The 8,264-nt window shown below is 40.7% G+C and overlaps 1 long non-coding RNA gene across 1 annotated transcript; it reads right to left on the minus strand.

The window, feature by feature from the left end:
- Positions 1-252: 252 nt before the first annotated feature.
- LOC120522223 lies at positions 253-7,660 on the minus strand. The gene is made up of 3 exons (XR_005632315.1): positions 7,567-7,660; positions 5,330-5,399; positions 253-350 (listed from the first exon to the last, which is right to left on the minus strand). It is a non-coding gene; the product is annotated as an uncharacterized LOC120522223 (long non-coding RNA).
- Between the last annotated feature and the right edge of the window lie 604 nt (positions 7,661-8,264).

Raw genomic sequence — 8,264 nt, forward strand, 5'->3', positions numbered from 1 at the left:
TCAGAATTCTTTACTTAAATGAAAGCCTGCAATGTGCACTTTAATTGCATCAGAATTGTTTGATTTGTAATTTTAAACTGTGGAGCAGAGGGGTAAACAACATTGTTCCGGCTAGCCTCAAATATAATCTGTTGGCAAGAAGGTGGCATCTGATGGTACTTTTAGATGCTTGCTGTCCCCCAGATGCTGTTTCTCCTGTTTTTCCACAGTAAAACTTTCCTCTCATTTGAATTGTGTGTTCTCTAAGTTTTCCATAATGATGGATGAATAAGGGAATTTGTGCCACCTCACATTTATACTACAGGTAAACATTGTTTAGTGCTTGAAGGTGTCTACACACTCAGATCAACCTAAAACAAAGTAAGATATAGAGAAAAAATGCTTCAGTTACATTTTCTTCATAAGAATTTCTAGGAGTGCCAATAACCGTGGCACAAGTGGCTTTGTTAAAAATAATTTCTTCTTCATTGGAGATTTGTTTTTCTCAGAATGTACTTCAATTAAAGGATGGAATTCACATTTTGTAGTGTGAGATTATGTGTAATTCACCAAAAAGTGATTTTTTTTTCAACCCTTCTTTTTACTCATCTTTACAAGGGGTGCCAATAATTATAGAGGGAACTGAAAAATTGTTTTATATATATTATTTTTATATATACATTTGTAGCTGGAAACCACAAAGGAAACAAATGAATCAGGTATCTTAAAATAGACCCTGACTGTGCCCGCTTTGATTAAAAAATAAAGTTAGTTTTCCTGAAGCTTGTGGACTCCGTGTCTCTCTCGGTGTAAGACAGAGATTCACTCATCAAATTGTACCAAGAGTGAGGTCTTGCACCAATGGATCCGCAACAGACAAATGATGTTACTCTCCCACTGGAGCCAGATGAAGCTCCTGCAGGCACTCCTGTTCTTGCCTGTCCCCGCACATGCTGGTGAAGATGGCTCCCACTAACACCCGAAAGTGTTTATTAGTCTGTTTTGAAAACACAGCAACAATAATGTGCTGGGACAAGAAAGGCTGGGCAGCTATTTTGGTTTTGAACAGGGAGGCCCTAGAGGTTATGCAAAATCTTCCTTCTGAAAGGCTCATGATTATGACTTCCTGAAGCAACAGATTCTCCTCTGGACTGCTATGAGCCTCTTGGCCAAGGGATGTCAGTTTCAGTGTGGTAAATCGATCAGGATTGGTTTATACAGGGACAGGTCCAGGACTCTGTAGACCTGATTCAAAGCTGGTTTAATGGAGACACCATTGAGCAAATTGTGGAAAAGCTCACTATTGACAATCCTGATGTGGCATGGACTTTGACCCAACCATTCTGTCACTGCCTACTGGCCAGTTGCTGAAACTATGGGTTGCAGCCTCTGCCTACACCTCATCCCACCTCTCCTCAGAGTAACAGCTACTGCAACACCTGCCTTGGTTTCTCCCTGCTCAAGACCAGACTCCTAGAGTTGCTGACTGACACTGCTGGGGCACACAAAACTAAGTCACGAGTAGAAAGCACTATTGTAGGAAACCCTCAGCTGGGTTTGAGTGCAGGTGCTTTTGCTGTGATCAACCAGGCATCTGGCTCAGGAGTGCTGCTCTTTCCTGCACAGTCCATGGACCTCAGTCTGGCTCAGACAATTTCAAGGTCTCTATTAAATTGGCTGGACGCGAAATCCCAGCTGTGTTGGACTCTGGTAGTGACCGCTGGGTAGTATGTCATGACTTGCTCTGGCAGATTACCTACACAAATTAAGGACCAGGTTAACATTAGCTGTGTTCACAGAGACGCTTAAGAAGACTTACTCCTCTGAAATTTAAGGAGGAACTTTAAAGTTTGACTACCATATCTGACACTTTACTCTGGCCTCTTTATACAGTAAGGAAGAGGATTGCCTTCTTCCCACGGATCTTAGCCACCTGCAGGGCACCCCTCTCCACTGTTGTGATCTCGCCGCTGACAAGGTCGGTCAAGGAGCCAGCTTAGAGACTGAAGATAATTTCTCCAGTAATGTAGGACACAACACTTCGCCTGAGGGTCTGGGACAATTGGAGGATTCTATGCATCAGGCGCCCACACCTTCAACCTCCACAGGCCAGACAACAGCTACAGGCCCCAGAGAAACAATGACTGGAGAGGTGGAAGGGTGCTGCATTGGGCCTTGGGGAAGCAGGTACTGGCACCCCGACTGAGTTTGCACACCTGCAATGAGCCGACAGCAAATGAGCAGACAGCAGCATAGACTTACATTTAAACAAGCACATGTCACAAACTCTTACTCTAATGGAGCGGAGGGCCTGAATTTGAAAAACACCACACTTGTTGATTAAGGATGATTTCTTATATCGGGTGATTTCTGGTTGCATAGGGGAAGGGCTGATTGAGCAGTTGGTGGTCCCGAAAGGGCACAGAGACAGATGGTTTTAAAAATTGCTCACCATGTCTGGAGATGTCATCTTGGCACGAAGACCAGGGATCATATTTTAAAACACTTTTATTTGCTGAATATCGGCCGAGATGTGGGACAGTTTCTGGGCATTACTTGCGAGATATTAATGGACCAGGGTATGCCATTCACTTCTAGCATCATGAAGCAGCTGTGTGAGAGCCTTGCAATTAAACAATTGAGCTCCACTGTTTATCATCCACAGACGAATGGCCTGACTGAATGATTTAAACAAGACTTTAAAGCCGATGATTCGGTGGGTGGCCCTTGACGACTCGACCTCCCAAGACACCATGTTGCCCTTCATCCTGTTTGCTATTCGGGAGTCCCCTCTGGCATCCACCAGCTTGAGTCCATTCAAACTGTTATTTGGCTGCCAACCACAAGGGCTGTTGCATAGGTTTCAGAAGGAATGGATGGGGGTTCTCAATGCAACTCACGGGGTGAGATTTGTCGATTGGGTTGTTTCTCCAAAAGCAAATTTCTAAATTGTGGTGGAGCATCAGCAGCAGGAACAGGAGGAACAAAACGTAATTATGACAAGAAAAGCAAACTTAGATCCAATATGGGGATCTGGTCCTGGTGTTGATCCTGTCTGACCCCATAAATTTCAGGTGAAGTGGCTGGATCCAGCGTACTGAGGAGTATACAGTCTCCTAAATGACAATGACAGAATACCCAGCCAACAAAAAGCCCATGCAAATCTTACATTTTAATCTTTTGAAAGAGTGGCACAAACCACATAAGGTGTTGGCCACGTCAGCGGCAGTCTATCAGACAGAGGATACTATTGGTGATGATTTACCAAACTCCCAGAAGGCTGAGTTGCTGTCACTTGATTAGGAGGTACCCAATGGCTTACTCGGCTGTGCCTGGCGACTGAAATTGCTGAACACAAAATCGTAACTGATCCTGGTGTTAAAATATACTGTAGATGCACCCATATGATCTTCTGGAAGCAATGTGGAAATGTGATATGAGAGGAGGTGTAATTTAGAAAGTAAAACAAGTGGTGAAGCCCAATTGTTTGGGTTCCAAAGCTCGGTTTGGTTTTGTATGGATTTTACATGTTTGAATAAGGTTTCCAAGTTTGATGCATACCCAATGCTACATACAGATGACTTGGAGAAACTCGCAAAGCCTTACCTCTCAAGAAGGATAATGGTAGGCACCCTGGAGGCATCCAGCTTGGTGAAAATCACATTTGTCACCCTGGATGGGTTGTTCGAAATCACCAGACTCCCATTTGGTCTCCATGGTGCACTGTTGACTTTTCAGTGGATGATGGATCAGATTTTGCACCCTATTCCAAGTATGCTCGGGCCTATCTTGATGATATGGTCATTTTCAGAAATGATTGAGGTCGATCTTGATAGCCTGCAAATGGTGCTTAACAGTTTGAGGATGGCTGGATTGACAACTAACCCTAAGTATAAATTGGGGATGTTGAAAACACATTATTTGGGGTACTCTATGGGGAACGGTTTGATTAAACCTCAGTTGGACAAGTTCGGTGAGGTGCTTGGATATCCATGTCCAGAAATGTAGAAGCAGATTCATGCTTTCCTAGAACTCACTGGGGATCACAGAGGATTCATTCCACACTTTGCTCATACGCCACCCCTCTCACTAACCGGACAAAAGATTGAAAAACTGCACCATTGTCTGGACAAATGATTGAGAGAGATACTTCTTGACTCAAAAGCTGCTTAGTCTTCATTCCTGGTTCTGGGGAATCTGGTCTTTCTAAGGAATTAATTCTACAGACAAATGTGAGTGCTTTTGGTTTGGGGCAGTACTCTCAGTGTTTCTATGGGGAAGAACATCCCATCATGTTTCTAAGCAGGAAATTACTCAATATCGAGAAGGAATGTTTGCAATTAAGGGGTGGTGGAGGCTCTTTGCTACTACTTATGGGGCAGACAGTTTACCCTAGAAACAGATCATGCACCACCCAGTGGCTCTTCTGACAGAAAGATACAAACCCACTAGATGGTTTATTAATTTACAGCCACTTGCTTTGATGTTCACCATTTGCCCGCCAAAGCTGATGTTCTCCTTGCATCTACCTAAGCCCAGCTTAGACTGTGGTTTCTTCCCTTGTTATGAAAGAAGCATGGGTTTTATGGGGGTTGGATGTGAGGTTTTAGAGACACTGAAACTTTCCTAGCTGTGCAGTCGCGCAAAACTCTGTCATTGCAGGAAGGATTGCTTGTTTGTCACTGAGGCAACCGCAGGTTGTGGTAGCACCCATTTGAAAAAAGTCCCTGACTGTGTCTGTGTACTCGACATCTTTTGGTCGCGATCTGTGACAGTCGCACAAAACAAATTTGAAAAGATCATGCTCATTATAGAGCGCCTGCCGCCATGGGTGTATCAAGGAACATTATAATTGCAGGGAATAGTATTATTTGGCCATTAACCTGGCACAACTCTGCCTGATTGCGGTGTCTGTGTATTGGAGCGTGGTAGATCCCAGTACAATAAATAACTGCGCGTGTTCCTGTTTAAAGCTGAAAAAGTTGGTGTTGCTAAAGCACTGAGAGTCAGCCTTGTGTTTTGGGTGTAAGATAGGGACCTCATGTCACAATATGTATAGATATACACACACACATTTTAATACAAATTAGAAGGACTAGAACTGTCAGAAGCTATTTCACTCTACCAGATGAGGCATTCTGTATTAACGCCAAAAAAATTACCTGGTATTACTAAATGCTTGAATATTTAGCATCTTTTAAATTAACAGGAAGCAGTTACACTGAATTTCATAATAAAATGGTGATAATCATGTCCAAACCCTTGTAAGGGAATACGCACACTAGATGAATAAAATATGTGCAACAAAAAAAAAAACAAAAAACAAAGATAGTAGTAATTGAATACCTACACAATTCAGCCAACATGTTGTCAGATGTTGCCACAGTGCCTACAAGAGACATGTAGACAAATGGACCTTCCTTAAAAAAAAAAAAAAAAAAGTTACATATCCAAAACACAAGTTTTCAGTTATTATTATAATCATTAATTATTAAATTTTAAATTATGCATTTTTACCATTATTACATTATTGGATGAATCGCATTTATCAGGATCACTATGGCAGTTTGGCAAAATTACAGGGCTTTCTTACTTATGTTTTGTGATTTTGACCACACCTTGCTAAAGAAACCAAATGTGACTCCCATTTTTATATTGCATTCTCGGAAAATGGTACATCTAAACTGAACCGAGGCGGTGAGTATGACCTATGATTAAGTGGTACTATTCCAGGATTAGGTCTGGCCTTTGCACCCACAGCAAACTCACATTCAAACAGGTTATCTGCTTGGTAGAAGCAGATCAGAAAGTGATTAGATTGAATAAAGAATCTCCAGTTATTTGGAACATTTTTTAATGTTTTCTTCTTCGTGGTAAAATATAAATATTGTGTTTGCAAGTAAGATTTATATATTTTTTTTACTTATCTACAATTGAAATAACTTTTTAGATAGCTCAGGCCTGTACATTTTTAACAGTTACGACAATGTCATTTAACTTTAAAACATTTTTAAAATGTAACGTCAACAATTCTGATAAACTTCAAAGCTTTAGATTGAAAGTCTGAAAAATAATTTAACATTCAATTACGATCTGTGCAATTGGGTTTAATATGCCATTCAAAAAGGAGGGTTTGAGAGAGTTATACTGTCTTCCAGCCTGTTGCTTTTATCTTCATTATTTTCCCTACATCTTCGGTATACAGTACTTTGTACATCTTAAAATGGAGGAATATTTGGACAAATGAAATAAATAAATAAATGGTAATAAAGTACTGTGAAATTTAGATAAATAAAAAAATGTGTCATGAAAAGAAAAGTTTAATAAATAATATGTCATGAAATGGGGCATAAAAAAAATGTCACAAATGTTTTTCGGGTTATTTATTTATTTCATTTGTCCGTAACATTCTGAACGGTCATGAATACGGCTTGAAATAACTGTCATTTCACTGTCAAAGTTAGGGTGGGTCTAACACGCCCCTTGTTACTGATTGGTGAATCGATAGCACATTTATTAGAAAATGGTTACTATTTCCGATGAAATGGATTCGGCGAAGATATTTTATTTCGAGAGAGAATTGAAGATTTATCGGAAGAAATTACAATGTTGGCTTCCCCTTTTGAACTGAGTATTTGACCCTTGTTTTACGAGTAGAAAGTCAGTTGCATATTCGCCAAAACTACTTTTTCAAACAACTGTACAGCTCTGATCAGTGGCAAAGTTGTTCATCCATCCATCCATTTTCTAACCCGCTTGTTCAGTTCAAAATATAGTTGGAGCTGCTTTGGGCATTCCATGTCAAAGTACCTAAACTAATACAGCCGTTGCAGCTACCGTATGTCAAACTGGCTCATTCGCCTTGTGATCGTCCTTCTCTGATACATCATACAGATCTGCAATCTGTCGTACTTTTAAACCGCATAACAGAAGTTGTTCTATTGACTCAGCTGGAATGTCAAGGATGGACGTCCAGAGCAGGAACTGCGTCACATCTGAACTGGAGTGTAGTAGAGTCCGTTCCACCTGTTCTTCGATAATTTCAAAATCAGTTTCATCTATATCAGAGTCTAAAAGGGCTGTCAACATTGTAATTTCTTCCGATAAATCTTCAATTTCTCTCTGAAATACGTAATATCTTCGGCAGAATCCATTTCATCGGCAGTAGTAACCATTTTCTAATGAATTCTTGTGCTATCGATTCACCAATCAGTAACTAGAGGGCGTGTTAGAGCCCACCCTCTCAACTTTGACGAGTGAAAGTGACAGTTTTATTTCAAGCCGTATTTCATGACGGTTTGCAGGAATGTTAGGACTAAAATGAAATAAATAAATAAGCAACGAAAAAAATATTTCGTGACACATTTATTTATTTATGCTCTCATTTCATGACATATTTATTTATTAAGGCTCTCATTTCATGACACATTTATTTACTTATGCTCACATTTCACAGTACTTTTATTTATTTACGTATTTATTTATTTATTTCATTTTGTCCGAAATATTCCTCCATACTCAACAAACACAGCCTCAATTTTAAATGACAGTTTTATCGCGAAGGCGTGGATTCCAAAGTTTACTTACCAACGTAAAATGCACAATGGCATCGTAGCAGAGCCAAACCAGGACCCATCTATCAGTAGATGAGCAGCGAGCACCCAACCTCTGCGCCAACACGTACGCCACCCCTAACTGCAAGCCGCACGCTAACAAACAGCGGGCCGAAAGGGGGCTCAGGATGGAGGCAGCGACTTCGAGTCGACAGACATTTTATTGAGTAAGAAAAATGAGCACCTGCGCTTGTGAACTCAAATCGGTGAGCGAGCAGGATAAGGTAGCGCTCGCGCTTTTTTTCTCCCGTCCTTCTTTTTTCCCCTCTGGCAATTGGCTGCATAAGATCACGCCTCTATACTCAACCCGCCCTCTACGGTTGGTGACGTAACGACAGAGTGGCAAGGGACCCTCTGGGTAGGAATTGTAAGCAACAAGAACAAGACACCCAGTTATTACAGAGGAAGTAAACAACATTCCAATATTTTATACTAATTCTGTATTAAACAGTATTCCAAGATTCAATATCAATTTCTCCATTATATTCTGCAGATTTATCCTTACCTGTATATTAAAATGACTGATTCGATCATTGTTCGTTTTGCTACACGTTTAAAAAACTGAGTAGACGAAAGATTTGCCCTATATGAGTGAAACGCTTCGTACGGACGAAAAAAAAAAAAACAAGAAAATGGGCGTTAGTGGCAGCGAGAAAATGTGAGACGAGACAA

Source organism: Polypterus senegalus, unplaced genomic scaffold (assembly GCF_016835505.1).
Source record: "Polypterus senegalus isolate Bchr_013 unplaced genomic scaffold, ASM1683550v1 scaffold_2288, whole genome shotgun sequence".
Classification (NCBI taxonomy): domain Eukaryota; kingdom Metazoa; phylum Chordata; class Cladistia; order Polypteriformes; family Polypteridae; genus Polypterus; species Polypterus senegalus.